We start from the raw sequence: 18,614 nt of genomic DNA, 5'->3' as shown, positions 1-18,614 counted from the left end.
GATCAGGTGTTATAAATATTACAAGGTCCTACAACACAACTACCTGATTGTTCTTTTCTATTCAACTGACTCAAATACTGCTCAGAAGATTTTGACATACGACAGTTTTCTATAAAGTAACATAAGTAGTTACTTTACCTGATAACTAGTGACTTTTACAATAAGGTATATCAGTTACTGACTAACAGTTACTTTTTGGACGAAGTAGTGAGTAACTATTACTAATTACTCTTTTAAAGGGATCTCGAGTGAGGGAATCTAGACGTGTGCACAACCAATCAATAGGAATTTGTATTAACCCTTCCAGTGTAGTTACTCTTTTTATATGGACCAGGGATGCTTGACCAGATTTTTTGGGCGTGTTCTCAGATATCTGATACCACCAGGATCGGATGACAGTGTTTGAAGTTGCTAAACTTGTTAGGAAGCCAAAGAAGTGAGAAATTTGCGTAATGTTCTGTATTCGAGAATGCCCCTCCAATCGATATAATTACGTACGGTGAGAACATTATTTCATCAATACATTGCCTTGGATGTTTTAATTACATTCAAAACATCATGTTATCAGATTTCATTATGGTACATGGTGAATTCGTACGTCCGGCAACTATCTCTCTTTCCATTCCGAAGTGAGTTATTTGAAACAAAGAATGTGGAAGTTATTTTTGTGCTGGGCTTTTTTGCTCTACAATAGGATTAGAAATAGAAAAATAAAAGCATCTTCCACAAATGGTCATTTGCAGGGCTGCTTAAATAGTCTTCTACTAGCAGTATATAGTGTGTTATTTAAGGATAACATCACACCAAATGTTATCAGTTATCGTATTAATCCAGGGAAGCAAAAGAGGGATGGTTATCGGTAGGAAAAACGGTTATCCTTCATCGCTAGTCTAGACTATAAGAGTTAAAAAGAGCTTCATAGTTTTTGATTCCTCAGTGATGTAACTGAACTGGCCAATATTTGAGAATCTTCATCACCCCAGCGTCCATTTTAGGATAACCCAGATATGCAAAATGAGATTTTGGTCTGGGGACACCAATGAATTGTCAATTCATTTTAAAGGTTTCCAGCAAAGCTGTGGAAACCTATGAAAGGGTCTTTATCTCATCTCATCTCATTAGCTGCACCGCTTATCCTCAGTAGGGTCACGGGGGTGCTGGAGCCCATCCCAGCAATCATCGGGCAGTGGGCAGGGGACACCCTGAACTGGTTGCCAGCCAATCGCAGGGCACACAGGGACAGACAACTCGCTCGCTCAGTCACACCTAGTGACAATTTGGACCGGCCAATCCACCTGAAATGCATGTCTTTGGAATGTGGGAGGAAACCGGAGTGCCCGGAGGAAACCCACGCAAGCCCGGGGAGAACATACAAACTCCGCACAGGAAGTCAGGTAGCTGGATTTGAACCCACGCAGGAGGTTCCCACGACCTCAGAACTGTGCCGCACACTGTGCCGCACTGTGAATTTCAAACGAGGGCATACATTTTTCATTTTTAACAAGAATTCTTATTTTCAGGCATGTTTATCCAAACATAACATCACAAAGGTAACAAACAAGAGGAAAACAAAAAATGGCAGGATAAAGCCCAGGCTTTTAGGAAACCCATCTTCTGAATAACTTTATGTTCAATCAATCATTTCAACTCTATATCGTGCCTTTCATTATCGCAACAATTTTTCGTTAATCAGTTCAGTAAAGCTCACAATGGGTTTAATCTATCTTGATGATTGCCGTTTCTTTCCGGAAATCTTCAGACTCCTTTTTATTCATGTCGTTTCTTTCAGCAATTTCTCCATTCTGTCCTCCGTCTTTTGGACGTCACAGTCCTGCTGTCAGGTTTGGTCCTCTCTCTCCCCCCACCCTCTCGCCCTCGCTTGCCTTTTTTGGTCACTTCCTCCTTGGCTCTAATTTGCACCCACACCGGGTGTCACTTGCCCAGATTGCTCCCTGATCACCTTTCCAGCTCACTATTTAGGCACTCTTGTTTTATTGGTTAGGTGCTAGTTCGTTACTTCGTTTTAAAGGTTCGTGTCATAGCTTGGTTATTTCCAGTCCTTAAACCGTTCCTCCTCTCCTCCTCTCCTGGCCACGACTGCTGCCTCAGGTGATCAGAACTCTGCGGTCCCGATGAGCCAAAGTAAAAAAAAAAAACTGTACAGTTTTCTGCATTGTGGTTTGGATATTGTTCTTTCTGATGAGACTCCTTAAGTCCTTTTTTGTTTATTGCCAATGAAGTGCATTTTAAAGGGTTGGTCAGAAGTTGATTAGATCTTAATTAAGCAAGGCAATGAAGGGCTCTCTTTTCGTCGGTTGGAATTAAAGTTTAATGAATACTGTAATGGCAACAGGCAGTGCACACACCAGATCTAGTAGCAGACAAAAGTTCGCACCCCTCCTGGGGGCAGTTCAAAGTGTCCGGTCTCAAATTTATGTCTGCAAGGGAGGGGCACCTTCCTTAAGAGTGGTAGTGCCACGTAAGTAAATATATGTCTCATTAAAATCTACCTTACCCATTGTCATTCACTCAATGTCATGCCAGCAGCACCGAAGGAACCCCAAACCATGACAGACTACCAACACCATCAACAATAGATCAAATGATTGAATCTTGATCTCATCAGGCCACAGTCTGCTGGTTATTTAAATTTTTGGGTCATTTTGTGCAATATACCATCATAAGTTTTTTTGTACTAGAACCTCCAACTACATAGGAGTAAATCAAGACAATATAGTCCTGCAAAACAAAGACAATAATTCAAAGTACAGTTTGATCGTTCCTATGAAAGTCTAGTAACAGCATTCCTTAACTCAATTTGAAGTTTTAGAAAAGACACAGCAGGCACAGTATGGGCCTTTACAAGAACTGGTCAATACAGTGTCTCGTCAATAGAACCCTGTGGACAATGCCAAGAATGGATACAGCATGTGGTGAAAAACATGTAATTACTTCATACATGAAGGCGTGGTTAGTGGCTTGCAATTAAGCAGGGGTGCTCGGTGCATAGCTATTATATACGGAACATATACTTTTATGCAACAGAAGAGAAAATATGCATTTCACTTATGAGAAGTTTGTAGACTCAACCACAGGTTTTGAAAAGCATTGATAGGGTCCCAGGAAACTAATGCTCAAAACGAAATGAAATGATCGTTACAGTGAATAACGGAATAACCTGTGTTATAGACGTGTTATAATGTGAACTTGGACTCTAAAAACCTTGTGGAACCCTTTAGCTTGTTGGTTATCACAGCTCAATGATCATCTTTAGTACTGCTACGGTATTCGTTTACAAATAGCTACGGTAATTCCACTTTAAAATCCAATATACAGCTGACAGTCATTTGTTTCAGGTTTCAACATCCAATTTTACTTTCATGCATTTCGGACAAAGCATCAGTTTTGTATGCTGCACAAAATTGATGTAATTTACTTTCCTCTTGACATTATTTACAATCGTCAGTAAACAGCTCTTGAAAAGACACACTGGCTGTTTTGGGGTAGTTTGTCTATTTTCATTCATTCATTTTCCAACTGCTTATCCATCAACGATGACATAATTGTCTGTCATCTTGCTGCTGTAGGTGCCCTAAAAACCAAGCACCTGGCGGAAGGCTGGGCAAAAAAAGAAAATTAAAATTGCTTTTTGGTCACTTTGAGCCTCCTAGTTTGTATTCTTCTTTGTAGCACTTACATAATACCATAACAACTAGTGGTCAAATAATACACACTGTTACTTTCAAAACATTCATGATAATTATAACAAGAACATGTAACTAAGGTTCAGTGTTCACTTTCGGTGTATCTGTAGTTTGTATTTTTACTTGTGATTTCTAGCACGTGTGCTCGTTTGCGCGGCAGAATACAGCGACATTTAGTGGCTTAATGATACACACTGTCCCTTTAACTTTCATATTAAGGAAGGGGGTTAAAACTATCATCCTGTTCTATAATGATTTGATATCTCAAGTGCCCCTTGCACAGGCACATCCGAGAACCAATACATTAGGGTATGCTCAGAAAACTTGAATGTGTTGTCAAAGATTGAGAAGTGCTTGAATTTAAGGTGAAATACTTGTAAATGCTTGAAACTGTTGCCATGTTTCCTCAACCTGTGTATTTTAAGATGACGCTGACACTACTCTCTGGTGTCTTCGCTTTGCCAATGCAATGTTCTTCCCCTGTGATTAACTGCAGCTGGCATTAGTTTATACAGTATAATAATATGGTCTGAATAATTCATTACAGTTTTTCCATTGCGTGTGAATACATTGTGACAGAATCAAGATTATAGATAGATAGATAGATAGATAGATAGATAGATAGATAGATAGATAGATAGATAGATAGGGAAATTCACATTTCCAGCAGCATCCCTGAGCTGAGAACAATCGAAAATAACACGGGAGCTGCTGGAGTGGCTGCCATTCGTGACGGCGCCGGAAGAAAAGATTCAATTTGAATCATGTACAAACAAACAAACAATTGAATCATGTACAAACAAACAAACAAACAAAATATTCATGTTTCAATATGTATGCATGTATAAAAAAGGGTGGCAGGTCTTAGCAAAGGATTGATAATAGGGGTGGGTGATACTGGAAGTTGTGATATCGATCGATCCGAGTTAATACATGGTGGTATCAATCTAATCCGATCTGATACTATTTTCTTGAAAATGTCATGATCATTGACTAGATGAACAAAATTCATAATTTCGATAAACACAGAACCACATTTTAGGCACTAAAAATGCTTTATTATTTATAGAATAACTACACTACACACTTGAACAGTGTTAAAAAGTGTAGAGAAATATTTCCATTACAATTGATTCAGAGATACAGCCAAGGGAGCAGAGTGAGCTTTCTTTACATGTTTATGTAAATGTTTGTTGATGCCACTGTAGCAAACCACTCTACCACACCTGGCATTGTCCTGTTTGTCTGTGTCTTTTCTAAGTGATGCAATTCAAATTCCAATTGTCTCTCATTGGCTCTGTTGCCATAGTGACAATGGATTTCCAGGTTTCTGTTTGGTAAAAGTAACACGTTTCTATTTTTGGTTGCAGCTTTGTGTCTCTGGCTGTTTTTTTTCATGTGTGTATGTACATTTTTGGTGTTGCCCCAGTAGCAGACCACTTTACCGCACACATTTCACCTGGCATTGTACTTTCTGTAGTTGAAAAATAAATCACACCAAGCTGCGCTTCCTGTTTGCCTCAGTCATTTTTAGCTTCTGGTAAGGGTGGGCGTATATATTTGGCCCACTCTTCTGCCTGGCAGGCAGGATGCAGCTGCAGGCCAGGTAGGTCATAAAAGTGTGTCTGTCAGTCATGACTTAGGGATAAATTTAGAGAGCGGCCGAGAAGGGAAAGAAGGGCCGCACTATCTACATAGAGAAGTGAAGGAGTGAAGTATCAATCCCACGACAACAGTATAGCTCCGATCTTACTTAGTATCGATAATATCTATATTTGGATCGAATCGCCCACTCCTACTCCGAAACAGGATGGTCACTTTGAGAAATCACCAAAAGCTCCAGTGAGAAAGTACCTCACTTTAATTCCTCTGACAACCGGTTTGTTTGTTTTTGCCAGCAGCTACAGAAAAATAAGTTGGAGGAAAGTAGATATGACATTTCAATCCTTTGTTCCTTTCCCTCTCAAGACTTTGATTTTTTTTCCCCTCCTCCTCGGCTTTTCGGCAGCAGGATGAGGCTCATGAAATATTTGCCGTTTGGTCATGCATCAAGCTGCACCTCCGCTGTTTGATGCCGTTCATACTAATGAAGTTTGGTTGTGTAACCTTAATGGATTCTTAATTTTTGTGAGCGAAGTCATTCATCTTACCCCAAACCGGTTTCCTTGTCAGCTTGGTTGTCAGAGTAACGTATGGTCTGTTTTATTTGAGGGAACCATCAGTTTTGGGAACGCGTTCCCGGATCGCAATTACTCTTCCCCGTAACGAGAACTGTAACGCGTTATTAACAACATTACTAACTCTAGTATCGTTACTACATGGTGTGTTACTCAACTACCTGACCGTGAAGACAGTGCCTACTATTGGCTAATTACTCTTGCGACATCCACGTGGTCATTTACAATCCTGGGCATGTATATATTTACCTACAAAGTACAGTAATCCCTCGGTTATCGCGGTTAATGGGGACCAACACCACCCGCGAAAACTGAAAATCCAAGAAGTAGCAGCACCCCTTTAAAAATGCTTAAAAAACGTATACAGGTATACAGTATACCCCCCCTGTATACAGTACACCATATAGAATACGGATAGAGAGAAAGAAAGTGAAATTCATGTTATAAAAACAAAAAATTAAAACTGTAAAATATGTTGTATGTACACGGAATAGGACTGCGGCAAAACCATTACGAACCATTCAGTATGATTGTATTAACCGCTCCCAACCACATGCAGCAATCGCAGTTTATTTCGCTTGTTAACACTACCGGTTACATATTGAAAATAAAAACAGTGAAAATGTGATATTTGATGAGTGTTTGTGAAGCGTTTTGGGAAACAACAGTTAAAAAAATGGTCTGTGTTCATTTTAATGAAAGTGAAAGAGCTACCTTCTGACAATAACAACATACTTTAGCTAGCGGCATCGAATGGCTTTTACAACAAATACACGAAACCACACACAATTAGCCGTGTTTAGGTAGTGCAATCAACCGCTCTCTTTTGGTATAATAAAGTCAAACTTGAGATGAAATGTGACAGAGGAGAATATACTTATGTTGCGTCGCCGAGTTCCTCCATGATAAACTGAGCGCCACATAAGAAGGGGGTGAGGTGGGAGGAGTTAAAGGGGGGGGGGTGAGCGAAGCGGTAACTCACCATGACTAAGCATTGTGTCAGGGCCTCCCCCTCCCCTTCACAATAAGAGTGTCCACACCGTGTCTTCAGTTGACATAAGCTCGCGCTCAATGGCGTCAAGTCAATAAATGCTTTTATTGAGGAGGTAAGGTACATTTTTTTAGACCCGCGTAGCTCTGAACCCGCAAAAGTGAAACAGCGAACTAGCAAGGTTCCACTGTATAACCAAATACAGTTGTGGCAGCAGCGTTTCAAGAACAGAGTAGCTGAATTTCTCCTCATGCAGATATTCTTCCTTCTGTATATACTTGCATTTAAACTAAGTTCACGACTGTAAAATAAGATACTGAAATCAGGGGATCAGCTTATGTGTGTAGACAACGTGTGTGTCTGTGTTGGGGGTTGTGGCGTGGCTTATACAGAAAAGACAAACCACCAAGAAATCAATGGGGGATGGTGTAATACTGGTCTGTGGTTTGCAGTGGTCTGTGCAGCCCTTTGAGACTCTTTGTGATTAAGGGCGTCACAGATTAACATCACTTGTCTTGACTTTACCAAGCACAGAAAAATCCCCAAAATCTATTTTAATGATTTGATTACACCAACAACTGTCAAAAAATAAATTCAAACTCAAAACATTCAACGGCTTGCTAGCTTTGATTTTCTTTCAAATTTGTTTAATTTAACCTTGACTATTAATATCAATGGAAATAAGTAGGTAATATTATAGTCAAAAGTGGAATATATCTGGATACCATGACTCAATTCAAGTCAGTCTTTTTTATATTGCCAATGTTTTCGGCCCAACGGCATGCAATATTATTTGGCCCCTCCAATTAATACTTTGGAGTGCAAACTTTTTAATATATTTTTTATGTCACTAGCCTTGTTTCCTGCTATCTTGCATATCAAAACTTTAACAGTGTTCAAGCAGTAATTTGCTTAAGGGTATTTCAGTTTTGCTTATGGAGAGACTGAAAATAATATTACACGCACATTTTATTTCTGTCCAAGGAGAATCTTGGACACAATCAACCTTAAGGTCATGGGGGTGAGCGCTCAAAGTGTAAAATTTGGAGCAGTGTTAGGCCCAATCCCATTTCTCTCACTCGGCCCTGAGAACCCTCCAGTGAGGTCCCTCGATAGAGGAGTGCCCTCCGCCGGTGGAGTGCAAAGTGGAAATGGTTTGGACAAGACTTGCAAGGTTCCACCCCTGTCCAGGAGATGGCGGTAATATTAATTGGCTGTAGACCTCAGTGACGTATAGGCCTACGTCACATGTAAACAACTCGAGTCTCAACCTGTAGTGTGTCAGTTGGAGAGTTCGTGCAACGTTAAAAATGCCCGCTACAGCTGTGTTATTACCGATTGCCTGAAAGCTCATCATCTTTTCCGTGTCTCCAATCAACGGAGGAGAAATGTGCTATACTGAAGACAGCTTCGGCGCTATGTAGTGCTGATTCATCTTTACAAGGTACGTACACTCATTTAAAAAAATGACCCGTTCGGTCAAATACAGTAAGAGTTAACATACAATGCACGTTCACATAATACCCTATGTTTGTGTAGACATAAATGGCAATCTACTTATTAGTATCTTAATGCCATTTTATGACATATAGTAGGGGTCTTGAATGTGTGACATGACGAAAAGTAAACAAACACAAGAACAGTCCACCTGACCCTTAAGCTGACATAATATCGTCACCAAACTTCCCTGTACGACCCAAAAACCTTAGTTCATAAGGAATTTAATTCAAAAGAGTTGTCATTGGATATAAAAAAGGTCATTTCAACATTTTTTCATGATGCTTACATCACAGTTAAAGCGGTCTTTTTCTTTTCTATGCCCACATTTATGTCTAAATTGTTTGTTATCTATTGTGTTCCAGAGTGGCTGTCCCATAAGCGTGGACAGGTTGGACAGGAATGTTCCCATCCTGTGCTTATGGTTGGATGTGGAGTCAGAACTCATTCAGGACTTAAGGTTGAGCAAGGTTATGTGGGCCCTGCAGGAGCTGCTAAAGAGGGAACAGGGCCGTGGCTGGAGGTCCTGATCTACGTGTACTGGCTGGCCCACGCTCTGTCCTACCGTGTGGTGTCACGGGTCTTCAGGGTTCCCAGGTCCACCGTACAAAGAATTGTCCACAGTTAATATGGAATAAATTGCCCAAAAGCCATATTTTAGGCTCTTTAAGTCAGACCCACATTTGCATTATGTGCTTTTCTGCATTACTATTCAATAAACATCTTCATTTTGAGTAACACCTTGGTGGTTTATTTCATAATGATGTGAGATACTGTGTGTGAACTATGTGACTGTTGGACAGAAAACAACTACAAATCACTCCAGCTTAAATAATAGTTTACTTTCAGAAAAACAAACTCACATTGGGCCAAAATACATAATAGTAAATAAATAATGTGTCACAAATTTTAACAAAAATATACCAATACTTCCATGAAGCTGGAAAACACAAACTGGAACTTCATTGAGTTCTTAATAAAAAAAAAATATTTTCCTTTTATAAAACAAAGGGAAACATTGCAGAGATGTCACTGTTCTGGAAATTTGTCCACGAGCTTCCCAAAAAGGACAGGAACCGCTCAGTTTTGGCCACAGTTTCTTCGAGCCTTTTCCTCACTCCGGCAGACTCCACTTTCAAAAAGTCAAGGAGTGTATCATGCTTCCTTTTTTTTCTGGGTGATTTGGGGTTTGGCGCCGGATTAGAAGGTGCCAACGACGTGCCCGGTGGTGTGGATGGCGTGGTAGCTGTGATGGTGACCAGCTCTTCCACGGGACGTTCTACAGTGGCCTTTAGGTTGGGTGGAAAAAACAAGAATTACTTAATGCTGATGTATTGTACAAAAACAACTGTGTATAGGATGCTCAACAAGTTGATGTGAGACAGGAAATTATAGGATGTGTTCTGGATAATTATTTGATAGTGAATAGATACACAAAATTGACATGTTATTCTTATGGCTGTATGAGCCTTCTATTGGCCAGCATCACATATGCTTTAGAATTGTCTCCACATTTGGACAACATTTTGAGAAGGTAATTAGTTTACTTAATATGTGTTTACAGAGAAGGCAGTGGACTATGTGATAGTAGTTTGTTTCAACTGTATTTCCACGTGAAATTCGGAGACATTACTCATAATGCATGATGAAAACTAATGCATTCTGATCTCACATGAAAGAATCATATTGTAAATAAAACACGACACCCGAAATTGTGTGCAGTAAACAAGCGCTTATGTCCAGAACGGTATTCTGACTATGCTCCTTTAACGACTGGCCATGTACAGTAGATGTAAAAGCACGACTCGTTTAAGATAAAAACAGGGATGGGCTGAACCGTGATTTTCTGCACAGTTATCCTACTTTACAGTTTGTAGCGTGAAGATTTTTTTTTTGCCAGCTCCCTTGGTAGATTAGTGCACTTCGTAAAGTAGCGATTTTGCAATGTTCGTGTTTTAACGCGAAAATACGATTTTCTACTGATTTACGTCTAACTAAGATATCTCAATACATTTTATTGCAAATACATGCGTGGTTGTGGAAAACTACTTACATTTGTGCGGTTCCTTTTCGGGCATGTTTGTTGATATTGAGAATTCGTAAAGCCTTCTGGGTAGTCACTTCGCTGCCAAGTGAGGTCGAGAGCCCCCTCGGTCTTGAAGTGGTTACGACATGGTTTGAGGGCACTTCTGCCTCGGTCTTGAGAGTATCGGGACACACCCCATTTTCACGTGAACGCGCAAACCGAGTGACTAGGGCACATAGCGAGTGAAAGTGCGAAGAATGGGACGCAGCCTTAGTCTTGAAAGGGACCGTCTGTAATATTTACAGTGGAACCTCGGTTTTCGAACGCCTCTCAGTTCGAACAAATCGGTTCTCGACCAAAAATTTCGAGAAATTCTTGCTTCGCTGATCGGTCAAATAATCGGAGTTCGAACGCCGGTACGCTAGGGTGCGATGCTGAGCGGCGTACGGGTGTATATCGTGTAGATCCCCCCCACCCCTCGTGAAGAACTGTTATCACGTGCGGACGTGTTTTGTTTTGCTTTCGCTTTTAATATAGGTGTACCAAGTGTTTTAGCCCCTAATTATGCCTCCGAAGAAGATCCGTGCAAGCAGCAAAGTTGCTACAGGTGAAAAAAGAAGAGTAGTGGTACAACTATTGCATTTAAGAAAGAAATAATAGCAAAATATGAAGAAGGTGTGCGAGTTTCCGATCTTGCTATACATACAGCATGGCTTCTGCCGAGCACCACAAAGGTAAGAAATCCTATTCATAATTCTTTTCTTTACCCTTTGTTTATTTTTACACGTTCATGTTAGCGTAATCTTTCGTACGGAAGATTACGATAACGCGAACGTACGATTAGCCTGGGTTAGCTTTGTTTACGTAAAACATTCAGGGTGTTGGAACGGAGCTCCCTTTCCAATGAAGCGCTAGCCACTTGTTGTGGAGACCCGGGTGCTAAATGACGTGGAAACGACCTGATTTTTTTATTTTTACACGTTCATGTTAGCGTAATCTTTCGTACGGAAGATTACGCTAACGCGACCGTACGATTAGCCTGGGTTAGCTTCATGTTTACGTTTATGGTAAACATTCAGGGTGTTCACTTGCGGATTAAAACGATTTTATTTTTATTGGGAAAAACGATTTTCGGTGATCGACCAAATCGGTTTTCGAACAGGGTTCTGGAACGGATTATGGTCAAGAACCAAGGTTCCACTGTAGTGCCTTTAATCTGGTCATTGGGTTTCATAAAGCGAATGAGCAAAAATTGTTTTTTTTAGCTATGTATCTGGCTACTTTTTTTAGCTTTGGAGCTAGCTATCTTCGTACATTTTTAGCTATTTAGCAAGCTATGTACCCAGCGTTTTACATTTTTTGCATGCTATCGAGCTAACATTTGATCTTTATTTACTGTTTAAGCTAGCTATCTAGCTCCAATTTTGTTTTTTACTTGAGTATGAACTTTACAATAATATCAATATTTATATAGTCATATTTGGAATTTGGATTCTATGTAAACCAATTCACATATATTATTGTTCCATATTTTGCTTAAAATATTTCTATTTCTACAAAAATATTTTATATAGCTGATGTTATATTTTACTACTTGTTTTGTTGTTGTGGTCTGTACAGCCCTTTGAGACTTTTTGTGATAAAGGGCTATACAAATAAATATGACTTGAGAAAACGTGAGTGCAGAATTTACTATAAAGGTATGTGGATTTTGGGTGTTTTTATGTCTAAATTTATTTTTGCAATACACCATGCCTGGAGAAAAAAAGACATTTTCATGGACAGTACCCAGAATGGAAAAGGAGATATTCGAGTTGTTTGAAGCCCGGAGACAAAATGGATAGGGAGCGTCTCGGCTAAGTGACGTGTGCAAGCTCTTAAGATTGCACAATTTAAGAACTATTAAAGCTTCACTGTTTCTTCACATTGGTATACACGTTTTCCTCAATTTCTTTTTTCATTTGCAGGGTTTGTACACATGCTTGAATGGCTCGAACTTTAACATGTTTACAAAGATTGAAAAGTGCTTGAATTTAGGGTAAAGTACTTGTAAATGCTTAACATTGTTGTCATGTTTCTCAACGACACTGCTCTCTGGTGTCTTCGCTTTGCCATTGGATTTTTTTATTCCCTCGTGATAACTGCAGCCGGCATTAGTTTGTAGGGCATTGTCCTATAAATCACGCAAGACGGGTGCATGCTACACCTAAACAGGTCACTATGAAATGTGTATTGGTGCAAGGATTACGTTTCAATTATGGACATTTATTATGGGCAAAATATTAAGGCAACGTTTCTCAGTGGTAAATTTTAAGTAACTTCCTCCAACTGAAAATGTAAGTTACATATTACTGTGATTTTTACCCAACACTCATATGGGGAGATATTTGTCTCAATAACAAATATATTCACAATATACACAAGATTTAAACATCATGTGTCTTGATAAATGCACACACAAGATTAAACATTGCATATGTAAATCGCAGATATATTTGGGGCTCCGCAAAATGATTCACACTGGATCTTTTCTTTAAATGGAACTGGAGAAATTGGAAGATAGGCTTTGAAAGTCCTTAAAAAGTGCTTGAATATTGCCAAGCAGTATGAATCCTGTATGTGGTTATTTTAATCCTTGGGAAGTATTTTTGCATATTTTGTATTTTTCAAATTGTTTTGATGAGTGATCATCATGAAAGAGTTAAAAGACACTATACAGAGCAAATACAGTATAAGTACGTGTAGCTAAGGCCCCAGAACAATTTGAGTAGTTGGAAGAAAAGCAAAAAATCGAAAATGAAAAAGTTAGAACACCGGAAAAGACATGGTCGAAATATCTTGAATTCAGATAGGGTTAAAGTAGTATTAGGGGGTCAGCTTTTATGCAAACATACAGTAATTTGTAAGGAAGTTGTGTTATGGAGCTAGTCGTATTTAACGCACTTGACCAGCAAAAGACTTATCCTACACTTGAAGTGCAACAAATAAAACAATATATAAAATACATAAAATAACAATCAACAGTTAACAATACAAAATGAGTTAAAAAAATAAATGAAAAAGTAGAAAAAAAGAAACAAAACATAAAATACAATTAACAAAAGGAAAGAGAGAACTGAAAAAAGAATACGCTTTACACTGAAATATACAGGAAATAAAATCAAATATTTATAAATCTACACAAAAAAGATAAAATACAAAACAAATTTAAAGCAACAACAGAATCCACCTGCCCCCCCCCCAAAAAAGGATATCGACCAACCCTAACCCTTCGATCACTTCCAAGGGCCAGCTCATGGAGACGTTTCCTTTGCGAAGAACACGAATCGTTCCCACGGCATTGGTGCTATCAGTTTTAGGGCTAACATTTTTGGCGACTCAGCAGCCCTCGTTCGCCTTTTCTTTCGGCGCAGTTACTAAATATTCTATTCGTAATTGCGATCTAACGATATGCAAGTCTCTATTTTGAATGGTGACATCATCAGAAAAGATGTGACGTAAACAACTCTGAGGAAAGTGGAAAACCGTACAATAATGGCGGAAAAAATAATTCGATGACCCTGTTACTGAAAAAGTATAATGCTAATATTTACAAGGACTTTGCTCCCAACACTGTACGTAACGAATGACTATTTTTCAGGCACCATAATGAAAGCTCAAAGAGACAAAGCGGTACTCATCTATAACAGCGAGGCGATTGATGTGTTCTGACTGCAAAGAGAACAAAACGTCTCGCAGCGAGAAGCCATTGTCGCAAAGGTCATATTTAAAAGAGCTTTACTCATCGATAGCACTCACACCAAAATATTACACGTCGCTGCTTAGATCGACTTCCGCCAGCCGATTGTGGAAAGCACAGCTGCCTCTTATTTTGCTCTTAACGATTTCAAATACCCACGGACGGACAGGCAGACGGACGGACGGGCTGGTTAAAAGCTTTTCAATGGGAACATTGCAAATACACCATTGACGCGCATGCGTGTTCGATTAGAAAAGATAAATAAATGGGAAAAAAAATCTGAGCTGGGTATGTGTTGTTTCCAAACTGCCAATTTGCGATGGAAAAGGTATTTTCTGTACTGCTTGTCCTTACCTAGAGCAAAGGTGTTCTTAAAGTGAGTATTTTTTGACCACTAGATGTCGCTGTATAGTTTTTTCCAACTATAAACGAATGCTACTGGGCAGAAAGAAAATTAAAAACTTAATGTGTCATGAACCGGAAAAGGAGGAGAACCCAAATGCGTGACGTTTCTCACACGAGCTTTTATTTTACGTGAAATGTGGCAGTCATGCACATTAACACAAAACACCAGTGATTCGGCGATCGCTGGGGTAAAGAAGAAAGACAGTAGTCGGGCGAGGAACAACAGAAAGCAAGAGACCAATGAGATCGATACCAGTTACACAAGGCGATACCGGACAGATGATGTCGATATCGGACAGAACGGGATTTAAAAGATTGATAACAAAACTGGATATCGAAATTAAACAGGACAAACTAGACAGGAATGAAACTGGAGACCAATATTAAACAGGACAAAATAGACGAGGAACAATACCGGACAGAAAACACCAACAGGAAACTGGAGTCAGAACCCACGTCTTGCGGGGCAGAGGTTCGTTGACGGACTGACAAAGGGTGAGTGAGAGCACTGAGTTTAAATAGAAGGGAAGCCAATCTGTCAACGAGCCGCATCTGGCGCCACATGGGCTGGGCCAATCGGGCGCCATGGTAACCGTGACATAATGTTTGCATTAAGCTAGGGTTCGCTTGCTAGCAAAATCAAGGAAGTGACCCAAATATAGCCTGTAAAATCGGGGGGCTGCAAAAAATAATCGATTGATCCGTTGATTCTTTTGATGATTAAAGGGACACAGTCTAGTATTTGACCAATAAATGTCGCTGTATTGTGTAGTGCAACAGGGAATGAGTGCTACAGAAGACAGGGAAAAATACAAACTAGAGAGACTCAAAGTGATCAAACGGCTCCATTTTTCTTTTCCTTTCATTGCCTAGCCTTTCACGAGGTTTTTGGGTGTAGCCTTAGCAGCAAGATGCCGGAAATTCATATCAGCATCCTCAAGGTGAGTTTCATGCTACAGAAAATAAATAAAAATCTTATCATTGTGATATTTTCATGTTTTTGTACTTATTATTCAAATCAATATCTTTTTTGCATGAATCATGTTTTTCTTTTACCAGTAGTGGGCCCTAAATCATACACAAAGAACACGTAACCTCAAAACGAGTTAGTGGTTGACCAAAACTTGTAAAGTACAGCATGTGACAGGGGTGTCCAAACTTTTCAGAAAGCGGGCCAGATTTGGTAAGCTGAAACTGTGTGAGGGCTGACTATTAAGCCTGGCATTCTTTTAACAGTGTTTAATAAACTTACCCTCTGTGAAAGGTTTCCAGTGCTTAGCGATCTCAGGGTCTCGTGTCTTTAAAACAGCTTGCAGTTTTTAGAGCGGTCGTTTCCGGTTAGCTTTTTGTATCAGCATGTTTCGTCGTCTGGCAGTGCCTCTGGACATCATATTCTTTGAACACAACCACAGTCTTGTGGCAAATTAGGCAGACGCACTTTTTGTGTATTTCAGTGAAAAAATACTCCAATTTCCATTTGTCGTGGAAGCCCCAACCCTCACAGTCAACTTTCCTTTTTTTAATTTACAGTGGTCATGTCGGAAATAGGGTGTGTTAAAATTCTCACCGAAAGCCAAGGGCGAGGTGACCATTTGTTCGTCATCTACACGATTCTCACACCAATTTGTTTATATGATTGATAAAAGAAGCGTCCAAAATTATTTTGAGGATGGGCCTCTTATGAGCCTTCCCTTTCGACCTATCATCCCTTTTTTTATTTTCAGTTGATTTGTTCATTCTTTGATGTGATGTTTGTTGCTACTGCCATCATCTGGTGATATACTGAATATTTCTTTTTTTTTTTTTGTACAAATTCATTGTATACTGCAGTCAACATTACTGGTGGGTCATCTATTATTAATTTTATGACAGAGACCGTGGGCCGGTAGAAGTGCAATGATGGGCTTTAACTGCCACCCAGGCCTGACATTGGACGTGCCAGGCTTATGAGCAGTACTGATGGCAACCTCCTACGTACCTGCGGTCTTCCAAGGACTATAGTGGCAGCAGCCCTGGCGAAGTGCTTGAAAAACGAGCGCTTCCTTCGAAATTGAAGTGCTGGCTGCGTAAGTGTGAGCAGAATCCTTTACAAGTCTCTTTGCACTCCATATATCACTTGCAAAGCCAGGAGTAAATCAGCACTCCAAAGACAAATTGGTGGAGGACGACCCACTTGCCACTGCCTTATCCACCCAGCAGAGAAACAAACGTTTATTCTGGCTGAAAGGACATTTTGTTTTCTTGCTTTCAAACTTGAGCCTAATGGACTAAGAAGATAGAAAATGCTAACACCATTAACATAAAGAGTGCCTGGGATTCACAAAAAACAGAATCGTGTAAAATATTGAGGTTTACAAAAAATAAGACTGTTAATGTTCACCTTTAATAGAAGCTATTAAGTGATATTATTTTCAAATGAACACTATATTATTCGAAAATAATTTTGCACACCCACTTTTTCGTTTTTTATTCGTTAAAAAAAGTTTAAAATATCCAATAAAGTGTGTTTCACTTCATGATTGTGCCCCACTTATTGTTGGTGCTTCACAAGAAATTACAGTTTTATATCTTTATGTTTGAAGTCTGAAATGTGGCAAAAGGTCACAAATAGTTTCGCTGACCACTGTATATATATATATATATATATATAGCGTATAGGGCTGCACCATTTGCGGGAAAAAAATAATTAAATTTTTCGGTCCATTTTTGATTATTTTAAGAGTAAAGGGCATTCTCTATGCAAGTTTTTTCTGTGAGTACTAATTAACCTTTGGATGCATGATCTACATGTACATACTCTTCCATGAGTGGGTTTATAATAAGTAGGGGAAAAACATACTAACGGCATCATGTCATAAACATGTTGTGAGGAATACCTGGAATATGACATTTAAATTTGACTCCAATTTGATTTTGAACAATAACAACCCCTTTATCCCACTTATGCATCCAAGGGTTAATACTAGTATTATGCTTTAACCAGGGGTCTCCATCCTTTTTTAGGCCGGGAGCTACTTTGTGTTACTGATTAGCGCAAAAGGTACCCAGTTTGATATGCATTTCTTAAATAGGAACTTAGCGACATGGCTTTTTAAAGAGCTAATACGGAGCTTGATCGCTCCAAAATCAAGAGCCTGCAGCGAGGCTTTTAACTAAAAGTTTGATCACATGACCCCGATTTTAGCTAACCTGCATTGGCTCCCTGTTAGCTTAAGATGTGATTTTAAGGTTCTGTTGGTATCATACAAAATCATGCATGGACTTACTCCCTCATATCTTTCAGGTTTAATTTCCCCCTATGTTCCGGTCCGGAGCCTTCGCTCTAAAATTCCTGGTTTACTAGTGAGACCAAGAGCCAAGAAGAGATCCGCAGGTTCTAGAGCGTTCTCCATTCGGGCGCCAGTGCTGTGGAATGCTCTTCCCCCTGAGAGTTGATTTGCAACCTCCACGGAACTATTTAGATCTAGGCTTAAAACACACTTCCATTCTCTAGCCTATGAATGAACTATATTTAACCTTGACAAAATCTATGCATTGTTATCGCAACATCCATTGCGGGCTGGTCATCCTGGAAGGGGGCTTAACTCATGTGCGGTCCCTTTTCAAGGTTCTGTCATTTCTCATGTTGAGGTTGTTGAGTTTTTCCTTGCCCTCATGTCGGTTTTAGATCGGGGGATGGTGTAATAATAGTCTGTGGTTTGCAATAATCCGGGGTCTGTGCAGCCCTTTGAGACTCCTTGTGATTAAGGGCTTAACAAATAAACATGACTTGACAGTGTTTGTTATTTAATGGCCACTCTTAACAAAAAAACGATTGACTTAAATAATAAGCATTATAAACATGAACAAGCAAACATTTATATTTCTAAATATTCACAGGGCTAGAAATGGTACTTATTTTAAATATTGAGATGTTCACCTTGAGCAGGGTTCTGGTGGGTACCTCGCGGACTGATTCTGAAAATACATCATGGGTCATTGTGATTTTTTAGGAAAAGGGATTTCTAACTGGCATGCCGTTAAGCGGCCTATTTTAACCTCGAATAATGGCAAGCTAGTAATAAGATAGTAATAA

General features: G+C 39.5%; 2 long non-coding RNA genes across 2 annotated transcripts; one reads left to right on the top strand and one right to left on the bottom strand.

Annotated features, from left to right (window-relative positions):
• The first annotated feature begins 8,037 nt into the window (after window positions 1–8,037).
• LOC148365729 (uncharacterized) lies at window positions 8,038–9,107 on the top strand. Its single transcript, XR_015850423.1, has 2 exons — window positions 8,038–8,316; window positions 8,735–9,107. It is a non-coding gene; the product is annotated as an uncharacterized LOC148365729 (long non-coding RNA).
• Window positions 9,108–9,190: 83 nt separating this feature from the next.
• LOC148365728 (uncharacterized) lies at window positions 9,191–10,658 on the bottom strand. The gene is made up of 2 exons (XR_015850424.1): window positions 10,423–10,658; window positions 9,191–9,658 (listed from the first exon to the last, which is right to left on the bottom strand). It is a non-coding gene; the product is annotated as an uncharacterized LOC148365728 (long non-coding RNA).
• Window positions 10,659–18,614: the final 7,956 nt, after the last annotated feature.

This window comes from Urocampus carinirostris, chromosome 5 (assembly GCF_059441175.1).
Source record: "Urocampus carinirostris isolate Australia breed hairy pipefish chromosome 5, RoL_Ucar_1.0, whole genome shotgun sequence".
In the NCBI taxonomy this organism is placed as follows: domain Eukaryota; kingdom Metazoa; phylum Chordata; class Actinopteri; order Syngnathiformes; family Syngnathidae; genus Urocampus; species Urocampus carinirostris.
Note: the sequence above shows the minus strand (reverse complement) of the source record. Positions and strands in the feature narration are given on the sequence as shown.